The sequence below is a fragment of the Canis aureus genome, chromosome 14 (assembly GCF_053574225.1).
Source record: "Canis aureus isolate CA01 chromosome 14, VMU_Caureus_v.1.0, whole genome shotgun sequence".
NCBI lineage: Eukaryota > Metazoa > Chordata > Mammalia > Carnivora > Canidae > Canis > Canis aureus.
Genome location: NC_135624.1, coordinates 34,370,538 through 34,382,693, shown reverse-complemented (window position 1 = coordinate 34,382,693; position 12,156 = coordinate 34,370,538). Strand labels below are relative to the sequence as shown.

Below are 12,156 nucleotides of genomic sequence, written 5' to 3'. Positions count from 1 at the left end.
TCCTGGAGTCCAAGGAGGGGCTGTCTGGCTGCTCCAATTACTGTGTCCACCTGTAGCTTTAAGACTGAACTTCTATATATTTTCTGGGCCTGAAGGCATCACCCTATTCTGCTCTCTCAGTTATTGACTGTTTCTCACTCTATTAGATTTATTTGGCCCCCGCATCATTTTTTTTTTATGATCCAACAACTACTACAACACCTCTTTCCTGTTGGCTCCATCACTAAGGATGGTTGGATGCAGGTATATCTTTGCTTCCTTCCCATACCTGTCCAGATCATCCTCCAGGATCTTACTTACCTTCTTGGCTGTCTGGACTGGACCCAAATCTCAGCCCCTATGAAGGAAACCAGCCTTCTCCCATGGCTTTATCACCTTGATCCCATTCATTTTTCTTGTTTGCTTTGATAATAAATCTGAAGCACATTTTCAACCAATTTAATTCTGCAATTTTGGAGGTGAACCACAATTTACTAAGAGAGCTCTAGACACAGAACTTTGAGATATATTTCTTGTCCATCTGATTTGTAAAACTTACTATAGTTTTCTGAATCAACATGAGAAATTGATAGAAACTTGTCAGTGGGACTCTGTTACTTTTTCTGTCCCTAATGACATCTACCACCTTGTCCTGGATGGAGCAGCAACCGGTCCCTGAAACCTTAGGTTGTGACCTGACCTAGTGTATCAGTGTCAGGGAAAACTGGTTCTAAGCTCAGGAAGCTGATCCACTCAAACCCATTTCAAGGCCTAATCTTCATACTCTGGTGCCTCTGAGCCCCACGTGGAATGTAGCTGCTTTTCAATCTTAAGTTTTGGCTTACAGTCCTCAGAAACACAGTAAAAGAAGCAGAAAATTATTCCTCCTACTCTCAACTAAAAAGCCCATAAACTGAATCTCTGCTTGTTCTGATTAGGTCCTCTTCAGGCCTAAAGGACTCTTTTCTTCCTGCAAGCTAATACTTGCCTCAGTGGTACTTGCTCAAGTCAGAATCAGCTAGAAAAAGCAAGGATCAGGCTCATCTGTGGCCTGGGTATGGTGATGTTTACACTCAAGCAGGCACAGTAGAAATGCTGCAAACCATGGGTAAAATACCTGCAGGACGAGAGCATTCCGAAGCACTATGGCTGTGCTAGAAGCAATGTCTCTCTGCACTATTCTGGGCTCTGAATGCCAATTGCATTTCTGATTTCTAGGGGTTCAAGGCAAGCCATTTAATATGTGGGATTATAAGGGGGCAATAAATCACAGCTATGTATCCTCAGAGTTTGAAATAAATTGGGAAATGATAGCTATGAGTCAAATAAATGGGAATAAAATATCAGCTCTATAACTGAACTGGCTGGTCTGGAGATTGTAGCTTGGGTGAGCCACCACACACGGAGCTTCCCACCTGCTCCTCCTCTGCCACACTGAATGTGGCCAGCTCACCCTTCAGGCCTCTCCACTGTAGGGGTGGAGGTGCGTGCTACTTCTCTGAATTTATCACATGGATGAGCAGAAGATGTGGATCTCCTGAGGCTTCCAGGAGGCTCAGTGAAATTTCCCCACCTCACTCATCAGATCACTGACTTCCTCTCCTGAGTTCCCTTGGGGAAGCGCTTGGGGTTGGGGAAGGGTCAGAAAGATGTCTCATGTAGAAACTCAAAGACCTGGAGTAAGTGTCCCAGCACCACTCCCAAGGGACTGTTCTGTCTTCAGCACTCTAGTTTATGCCTGGAGAAAGCTCCAGTTTTATGCTCAGAACTCAGCTGAGCCACAAGGAATGTTCCCAAAACTTCTAATAAATTGTAAGGTGAGCAAGAGGCAAAGAAACAAAAAGAATTCAGGAAGTAGATGAAAACTCTCTGACTTACACACCTGCACTTCTGTTGAAGCCACCTTTGTCCTGCAGCACGCTGCCAGAGAGGATCCCATACCCCAGCTCCAAAGAGCTGGTCCATCTCCTCAGGAAAATCAGGAGGACGGAGAAATCAGGGGGTGGAAGAGCAGTCATCCGGGACAGGGTAAGAAGTGCAGAGCTCAGAACCAGGGAGAATTCTAGTGCAGTCTGATCAGGATAGGATAGGGCCATAGGAGGGGGAGCAGGGTCTCAGGCTGATGATTCCAATTTTGGCTAGAGCAGAGGGCTTGCTTTCATGGGCCAGGATGGGCATAATGGTGGGTTTGTTGGACTTGTTTGTACAATCTTTGTTTGATAGATGAGGAAATGGAGAGCCATGGAAGGAAGTTGGCCAAGGTCACATAGTAGCTGAGCAAGGATTTGAACCCCGCCTCCTGACTCCTAAGCCCTTGTTCATTAGTACCAGGAGGCATGTTTTGACCAAACTAGGTAAACTCCCCATGACTCTTCTATATCTCTCTGTCACACTGAGAGGTGCCAGGGGCAGCCTTGGTCTCCTGAAATACTCCTTAATTGACATACTAATCATCTCCCACCCCAACCTTGAGTGGCATCACATGTGCTTAAAGAACACATGGATATATACACAAATACTCCCCCATGTTTGGAGTAGGTAAGAATTCTTTTGGCATAAACTAGAAGAGAATAAACAAATATATGACATATCACATCATCAGTAATGGGAAGGCAAATTCTAAGTTGGATTGAAGAACAAAATCTCAGAACAGAAAGCAAAACCACTTGAAGAAAATGTCATAAAAACAGCATCCACCCACTGCTTGCTGCTTCCACTCTCCTTCCTTGTCAGCTCCGGACAGCTGGTATCTCTCTCAGCTCCACCTGCCACAGCTTCAAGGCCTGTTTGCAGTTCTCTGGCACATTCTCTCCTCAGTGCCTCAGCCCTGGCCTGGGAGACTATGAGTTCTTGACACCATTCTTTTCCTGATAGTCATCCAGCTGACCCTCCTTACGTCTAAATATCACATCTTCCGAGTGGACATCAAGCCTGTCCAGAAACATTCTATGAAATAGTATTCTATGTTTGTAGGGGTGAGGGTGGACACATGGAAGAAGTGACAATCCCCAGTGGCCAACATAATGGCCCTATGTCAGGTACTTCTCCATCACTGACACTGTTGCTGAAATGGTGGAGGGGGATGATCATCACCATCTTCAAGGACATCCTTATGAGGGGTCCATGACTCACAATGCACTGACAGACTGGACATGTGCTCATGAGTGTTAATACATTCATCTCAACCTAGACAGAGGCTTCATGTGGTGTGCTCCAACTATGGCCAGCCAGAGGCTCAGAGGACGCACTTACTTTTGATCCAGTGTTGAGAGGGATGGATCAGATGTTTGACAGCTGTAGCATAATTCTAAAGAACAGCATCAGACTGTATGAGAAGTATTTAAAATTTGTTTAAGTCGTATAGGCTGGAAAATTATTTTTCGAAAATTTTACCAATGCACATCTCCACCAACTTCAGGACTTTTGGCCTGATAGGATATTCTAGAATATTCTCCTAAGTAAATAATAATAGATTTTGACAGAGAGAGGCATGTATAAAAGTATTAGATTAGTGCAGCATGAAAATAGTGAAAAATGGAAATGGTCTTAATGTCTATTAATAGAAATATTCAATGGAATCTTAAGCATCCACTAAATGTAATTTTGCATACTGACAGCATATTCTTTCCATTTTACAACTGCTGTCTTCTAACTCAAGGTGTGCCTCTAATGACAATATTTTAGACTTCATGGAAAAACTGCAGGAAAAATTAAGGGGTAAATCATTCCAGTCAGTCAATCACTTTCTCAATCCCTAAGGGCATCCCCTGAACTGCCCTAGTGTTTCTGAAGGAGACAAGGAAAGGGCATTTGGGACCCGTAAGTGGAGTCTTGGATCAAACCTCAGCCACCTGGGTAGGGCAGCACCTGACTCTCATAAATGTTGGGCTAACCGTGTCATTTCTATGGTGAGTGACTCTCAGGGGGCAACACTCTCTGAGACATCATCTCTTTTAATACTTATTCCTCAAATTTCTACAATATAGAAATCACTTAAGAAATTATCGGCTTTCCAGATGCTGCTATTTGTAGCTTGCATCAATACAGTGGTGCCCCTGTCACTTTGGCTGCATCTATCCACAGCACCACTGCAGACCAGGCTCTCCACTTTCCTCCTGTTCTGTCCTGTGGTCATCTGTAGGCCTACTCATGGGAAAGGAGGTTAGAATGATAAACCCCAGTTGCATCATCTGCTTCAATTTCCAGACATTTAAAGTAAATGGAGTCCAAGAAGGCATCAAGCCTCTACTGACAAAACACCAACAAATTTTTGGAGCAGGAGCTCCAACTGAGGGATGCATTCAATCCCAGGACCAAGCTTACAGTCACCAGAATCAAAATATTTTCCAGATGTAAAAGAAAGCTTTGGAGTCATCTACTTTGAGGTGGGCAAAGGAACTTTTGAGGCATGGCTAAAAGCAGAAGCTTGGGATGAGGCTAGAACTTGCTCGAATCCAAGCTCTTCTACTCATCAACTGTATAGCTTTAGATGAGAACTGTACCAGCAGTGGGTAAGCCCTAAATACAAATATGGGAGACATGGGGGTGGCATATTGAGTCTATAAGGGAAATTTCTATTTTGGAAAGGAAAACCTCAAATCTCCTGTGGCAGAACCATTGCTCACTAATGAGTCCCATCCTGTTGCCTTTTGGCTGTGGAGTTATTTCCACTGGGATGTCCAAGTTGTCTCATTCCTCTGTGGAACACCACTGTTCTGCACCATATTTCAGTCCATCTCCACTATCACACTAACCTGTTTTGTGCCTCATTTTCCTAAAAGCTTCAGTTACTGGTAAAAACTAAGAAATCATTAACTTCTTATTCATCCCACAAATACTTACCAAATACCTACTATGTGCCAGGCATTGTGCTCAGTGCTAGAGACATAAGATGAATCAGGCATGGTCCCTTTCTTATATGGTCTGACAGCTCTGTAAACAAAAAGGTGCAAGGTATATGTGTGTGTGTGTGTGTGTGTGTGTGTACAGGCAGAGTGGGGCTTAAAGAAGCAGGGAAGAGGGAGGTTGTCAGGAAAGTCATCATTTAGGCATGGAAACAGAAGCACACGTTTCTCCCCAGCAGATCCTAAACTCTTGGGGGTTGGGGAGGAATACCTGTGTTTGTCTTGTTCAGCGTTGTGTCTCTGATGCCTGGTATAAGGCTTGACATATAGTAGATGGTTGCTAAATATTTGTTTAATGAATACATGAATCTCCAAAGACAAGGAAGTATTTCCAAGTCTGGACAGAGAAGGAAGGAAAGGCAGAGGTCATCTCAGGCAGAAAGATCCATATTTTCAAAAGCATGAGGAAACCCTAAAGTGTTTGGAAATCTTTGAGGGGGTTTAAGGTAATGTGATAATAAGGTATGATGCAGACATGAAAACAGTGAGCCATAAAGGTGACCATGAATTCTGCACTATGTTGAAGGATTAGATTTTACCCTGAGGACAATGGTATCAATAAAAAAATTTAACCAATGAAGAGCAATGATCAACTCTGCATTTTCAAATGAGGCACAGAAATAGCAGGATGACTTTTGGGTGGGAAGATGAGAAATCATTTTGAGAGGACCTGGTAATAGGGGTGAGATTGGAAGAAGGCAAGAGTGTGGACTAAGGTAGCAGCAGTGGGGTTCGAGCAACGTGAAAGACTAGCTGGACTTTTGCCTTGTGAGGGATCAAGAGAATGGCAGGAGCTGGCAGTCATTCCTCCGACACTTGTGGATGTCTGCTCTGGTGCTGAGGACAGAACTCTGGGCAGACAGACGAGGCTCCTCTTCTCAGGAACTGCTTGGTCTGGGCTCCAGTCAGCACACAGCATGTGTCTGCTAACTTCCATGTCCTGGAAGACTCAAGGAGAATGAGAGCAACAAGCAGAGATACTCAACCCACTCTCTGCGAGTCAGACTTCCTGCAGGAGGCTGAACTATACCTTCAGCCTGTAGGATGGGAAAATGTCCAGGAACAGAGGTGTTGAGAGAAAGGAAGATACAGGCATGCCCACAGTCTCAGAGGTGAGGAAGAGCATGGAATGTTTGAGAAACTGAAAGAAGTTGGTTAGGCTGAGTGTGAGGAGGAGCCAATGGGAGCCAAGGCTGCAGGGACATATGGGGACTGTTGCCAAAGAGTCTTCCTTGAAAGTAGGCTGAGAAGCATGGGCTTTATTCTTGGCTCAATGGGAAACCATTGAAATGTCCCAAAAGAAAGAGTGACAGGATCAGATTCTTATTCTAGATCTATTGCTTTGCTACTTTGAGAAGGGTGTGTTGGAAAGGCTCATGACTGGGCTGGTGGCTGGAAGTGCTCTGGGTGACAGAAGACAGAGGTCTGAGTTGGGGTCACAGCCCAGAGAATGCAGCAGAAGTGGAGGGGTGGCTTCTTTCTGCTGCAGCTTCAATAGGAGCTGGCAATCAATATGCTATAGGGAAAAAAGGGGGGAAAAGCCATGATTGAAGGCAAGATTTTTTTTTAAGATTTTATTTATTTATTCATGAGAGACACACAGAGAGAGGCAGAGACATAGGCAGAGGGAGTCAGTCAGTCAATCACTTTCTCAATCTCTAAGGGCATCCCCTGAACTGCCGTAGTGTTTCTGAAGGAGACAAGGAAAGGGCATTTGGGACCTGTAAGAGGAGTCTTGGATCAAACCTCAGCCTCCTGGGTAGGGCACCACCTGACTCTCATAAATGTTGGGCTAACCGTGTCATTTCTATGGTGAGTGACTCTCAGGGGACAACATTCTCTGAGACATCATCTCTTTTAATACTTATTCCTCAAATTTCTACAATATAGAAATCACTTAAGAAATTGTCAGTTTTCCAGACACTATTATTTGTAGCTTGCATCAATACAGTGTTTCCCCTGTCACTTTGGCTGTGTCTGTCTGCAGCACCACTGCAGAGGGAGAAGCAGGTGAGTCCGATGAGGGACTCAATCCCAGACCCTGGGATCATGACGTGAGCCAAAGGCAGATGCTCAACCACTGGGCCACCCAGGTATCCCTGAAGGCCAGATTTTAAGGAAAAATAACTGGATGATAGATAGTGGTGACTTCCTCTGAGCTGGGGTACCCTGGAATAAGCTCAAGTTCTGTTGAGTGTGAGTGTAGACGTGTGTGTACACGTAAGTGTACCTGTGTGTGCGTACACGTTGGTACATACAAAACAGAGATTCACAGTGTTTACTTGAGAACAATTTGAAGCCATCAGGTAGCCTGAATCAGGAGCTTCAGCCCACACTGGAGACATAGCTTCATAGGTCTCTGGGACAGAGACAGGTGGGTCCATGACAGGGGATGAGATCCGCTGGAGCAGAGTGAGAATAAAGAACCAGGTATCGGAAAGAGACAGAGACAGAGAGGTTGACTCATGACAAAACCCATGAAGAATCTGGAACTCCTGCCCTTTGACTTTTCCCTTGATCACATCTGTGATAGCATCCTTGGAAGAGCCTAAACATCTGTGGTCTTCAAGCTTGATAACGAGGGAGGGAGAGGACAGAAGTATGATGAGCACAGGGTGTAAATTGGTGAGAAAAGTTATTTTTATGATGTTCCAAGAGATGAAATTCAGAGATCTGTGCCACTTTTTCAAAGCATAACAGCAATTGCTGCCAGTTCCAAGGGTCACACGGAAGGCTCAGAAACTCTAGTCTGGGGTGTCTTCTGCTCCCCCTCCCCCATAGATTTAGGACTAGGGGATGGAAGTGGAGGGAGGAATGGCTCCAAGGAAACACACAGGCACATGGCACCAGACTGAAGGTCTGGGAATAAAGTTCTTTGAGAAAAGTTTGTATCTTGGCTCCACTTTCTGCTTTTTTTTCAGTATGACTCAATTTTGGTGAGAAATAAGCATTTTGGCTGCTCCTCAAGAACAGAGCCTGTTGTCGATGAGAACTTGGGACAGCGTGCTCTCCTCTCTGAAGACCCGCTGTCCTCTCTTCCCAAATCCGTCTGCTCTGGCTCAGGAAGGAACACTGAGCCCAACACGTATGTGTCAGATATGCTGCTCCGTGTCGACAACAGCCAGCCATCTGCAGGAGGCCGGGTCTGCCAGCTTGTCACCAGCAGGGAAATCCATTTCACATCCTCTCCCACTTACCAGTTGCAAAATCTCTTTGTTCCAATTAAGCTCTCTAGGGGGGCTTATAACCAAGGTAGCCACATATTTGCATAGTTCGGGTTAAAATTTTTTATTTCACAAATTATTCCCTTTGTATGACAATTGAGTATTTTACTGAGGATAAAGCCCACAGGTCAGGAGTGAAAAGAAATTTTGTAAGGCAGGGCTTTCGCCTTGGGAATTTAAAAATTGATAATGTCTGATGCCAGAGATTCTGACTTAATTGGTGGAAGGCATGGCCTGAGCATCAGGATTTTTTAAAGTTCCCCTACGTGATTTTAATGTGCAATAAAGTTTGAAAGCCACTGGTTGGGGAAAGTGCTTCTCAAACTTCAATTTGCATCAAGATTGTCTGGACATCTTGTTGAATTGAAGATTCTGACTCAATAGTCCTGGGGTCAGCCTGAGATTCCTAATTTTACTAGGCTGCTAATGCAGCTGGTCTGTAGACCACACTTTGAGCTGCGAGGTTCTAGATTAGAATGTCCTTCAACCTGGAACATAGTCCCCATCCTTGTCTGCTGGGAAAACACATTCCAGACTCAAATTAAGTGTTCCCTGAATTTCAAAGACCTTCTTAACTCTGTAGGCCATTTTTTTGCCCTCCGTAGACATGAACACTCCATTCTATGTGCCCCGACTTGAATGGCACAGACCTTGGTCCTCTGTCTTCCCAGCCACTGAGCCTCTGGAAATCCAGATGAGTTCCTGCTTCCTTCTGCATCTCCTATATAGTCAGTGCTCATAACTATTTACTGAATGAACGGGTATGACTCACCTGCTCTCCTTACCCAGCTTTATTTCTCTTTATAACTGTTATAGTTATTTATCTTCTCCATAACTGCTCGATGCACATGACCTGGAGCATGATATATGCTCAATAAACATTTGTTGAATGAATGAATAAGTGTTAGACAAGGCGCGGTATCCAACGTAAGGCGGTATCTAACCATGCATGATCAGGCTCTTGTTATTTATGGGGCTGGGGGAGATGGGAGAGAGTAGCAAGGGTGGGAAATGAGCCAATGTGTTAGAATCTAGGTCTGCCTGTGCATTCTGAGAGCTGTCCACATAGTGTCTGGCACATAGCAGACACTCAACACACCTTAAAAATCACTTTAGTGACCTTCCAATAATTTTCCTCTGCTTCAGAATAATCCTTCAGTGTTTTTTAAACCTTGGGTTCCACATATGTACATTACACTACACCCACCCACCATTCATCTATCTGCCCATTCATCCACCCATCCATCCATATGCATATTTTGGCAAATGTTCAACAATAAAGGGTTATTTTTTTATTATTATGCAAGGGAGTCCGCTAATGTTCTTTGTTTAGTAGTTAAACAGAACAAATGTATAAAAGAAATAGCCCTCTCCTGGCCACATGAAAAATATAAGTTCCAAGATCAATCAGGAAGACATACTTCAAAGGGCAAAGACACAGAAACATGTCTACATTTGCCTCTATTTCCCCATCAAACTCAGCATTGACATGCGTATCCTTCTTTGTTATGAACCAGAGTTACTCAGAAATGAAATGCCTGGCCCAGGACAGAACTCAAGTTGGAGTTTCCCTGGGCCTGGTGGAAAGAGTGGGGAATCAGAGGAAGGAAAGAGTACTAACTCCCCTTGGGCAGACCCAAGGTAGGGCCCTGATGAGAGTTAATATTGACTAGATAGTTCTACAGAGACCTGCCAAAAATAGGATTGGAGGTGATAGAGATGGGCAAGGCTTAGCCAGACAATCATTTTGTATTGCTCACTGGTCCAAAATTGTTCCCTGAGATGTGCTTTCCAGCTATTTGTCCAAATTTCTATGATCTTAACAGATTGCTCCTGGGTAGAAAATAGCTTGACTTCCCCAAGCTCTGACAACCCTTAATTCGTCCTCGTTAATTCTTTTGTAGCCTGTGTGGATTCCAGAGGGAAACGCACTTAACTGGCTGTCTGGCTCAGTGGCTGATTTCCTCAGCATTGCCCAGGAAGCTGTACTCAAGGAATCTTAATGCATAGAATGGCTGGAGGCAGACACATTCGCTTCTCGTGGGTGTTCAGCCTTTGGAAGACAGCAAAGCCATGCTGACAATGTCTCCAAGGAATGGCCAATCCACGTGGTTTCACCGAAAGAAGCTGGCAGCCCACAGATGAGAGATGATAAAAGCAGAGGCGAGCCTTGTGGGGGTAGAGGATTTTGCAGCAACCAGCAATCATAAGGCAGGTGCTGCCCCTACGTCTGTTCCTCCCCTCTCTGACCAGCCACAGATGTCTTTATGTATTGCCTGACAATTTCTCAAATCTTCATTTAAAAAAGTTGCCTGCTTGATCATTTTGACGGCTGAGACAGAGAAACTGAAAGCTTGCCCATGCTCTACCACTAACCAGTGACCAAGCTTGGCTAAGCCCCTTTCCTCCTCTGTCCTCTCCACCATGAGAAGGGACATAGAGGAGAGGCAGGAGGGACACGGAATAGTCATTACAAGCACAGACTGTATTCCTACAGCTTGGCTCCTTAGGAGCGTAGGTGACTACTGGGAGTTTCTCAACCTCACTTTTCCCATCTGTACAATGAGGATCTCCATCGTAGCCACTTCATAAGATTGTTGCAATGATTAAATGCATCAATACGTGTAAAGTGCTTAGAACAATGCCTGGTGCGTGGAAAGCGCAATGCAAACACTTGCTATTCTTAAGAATAGAGGATCCCTATTTAAGTAAGTTTCCTTCTAGATTTAAAGAACGAGTCCTCACCTTAGTGAATATTTTTGGCTGCCCACTCAGCATTCATTTCCTTATTTTCCCTTTCCCAAAAGCCCCTAAATATCCTTTGGAGAAACACCCTCAAATCTCCTCCTGTGTGACAATGGATCAGTTCTAGACGATGTAGGCTCTACTCCAATGACGGCAATAGTTCATTCAGTGAATCTGTTTAAAATACATTATTAAAAAAGAAAGAAAGAAAAGAAAAACTTGGCCAAAGCACTCTGAGTGAACTTGAAAAGAATCCCTCCCTTCACCTTTTATCAGGATGGTTCTAATGCACGTCATGACATGTGCCACATCAGAAATGATCCTTCTGTTCCCGTCAGCAAACTCATTTTGTTACGCTTTCAAAAAAAAAAAAAAAACCACGAAACCAAATCTGTACACACGGGATTTCTCAAGGACATAATGATGATCTCTTTCATTCATAAAGCAATTTACAAAGGGAGTCCATATCCATTCACTGATATTCTTACAGTAACATTCAGAGGTCACATTTTTTAGGAGAAAAAAACGGAGTCTCTGGATGATAGCCTGAGATTCTTGGAGGCCTAGTGGCCCATCTCGCTGGAAGGCAGCGGGGTGGCCATAATCTGAAATTGTGACTTCCTGACCCAGCAGGGTGCCCTCTCCTTTTGCTAAAACACTTTCTTCAGGATTTTCAGGAACCCCAGGCTCTTCTGGTTCTCCTCTGAACCATGACCACTCCCTCTCTAGCCCTTTGCTCAATCCTGCTCCCTTTTCCAATCTCTAAAAGTGAGGGCCGAGGACTATGTTGTCTCTCTTCTCTATGCGCCCTCTCTCATTAGATAAGCCCACTTATCCCATGGCTTTGTGTGCTGTCTATTTGCTGACAGATGTGTTTATTGTCAGTATTCTCATTAGAATATAAATATCAAGCAGCAGGACTTCAACCATTCTATTCAAGTCTACAGTCTAAAACAGTGCCTGGATTTCATTTACTTTGGATATATATATGCCCAGAAGTGGGATAATGAGATTGCTGGATCATATGATAGTCCTACTTTTAACCTTTTGAGGAACTCCTGTACTGTTTTTCACAATGGCTACCCCAATTTACATTCTCCCCAATAATGTTCAAGGGTTTCCTCCTTTACTCCATATCCTCACCAACATTTATCTTTTGTCTTTTTGGCCATAGCCATATAAATATAAATATAAATATAAATATAAATATAAATATAAATACATATACATGAAATATTAGCCTTAAAAAAGAAGAAATTCCAGTCATTTTCAATGACATGGGGAACATCACACTAAATGAGATA

At 43.9% G+C, this 12,156-nt stretch overlaps 1 long non-coding RNA gene across 6 annotated transcripts in view; it reads right to left on the bottom strand.

Annotated features, from left to right (window-relative positions):
- Positions 1-3,043, bottom strand: part of LOC144283356 (uncharacterized) — an 84,415-nt gene extending 81,372 nt beyond the window's left edge. For all 6 annotated transcript variants that reach the window (XR_013351887.1, XR_013351883.1, XR_013351886.1 and 3 more), the window contains exon 1: positions 1,862-3,043. This is a non-coding gene — a long non-coding RNA (uncharacterized LOC144283356). The remainder of the gene's footprint in view (positions 1-1,861) is intronic.
- Between the last annotated feature and the right edge of the window lie 9,113 nt (positions 3,044-12,156).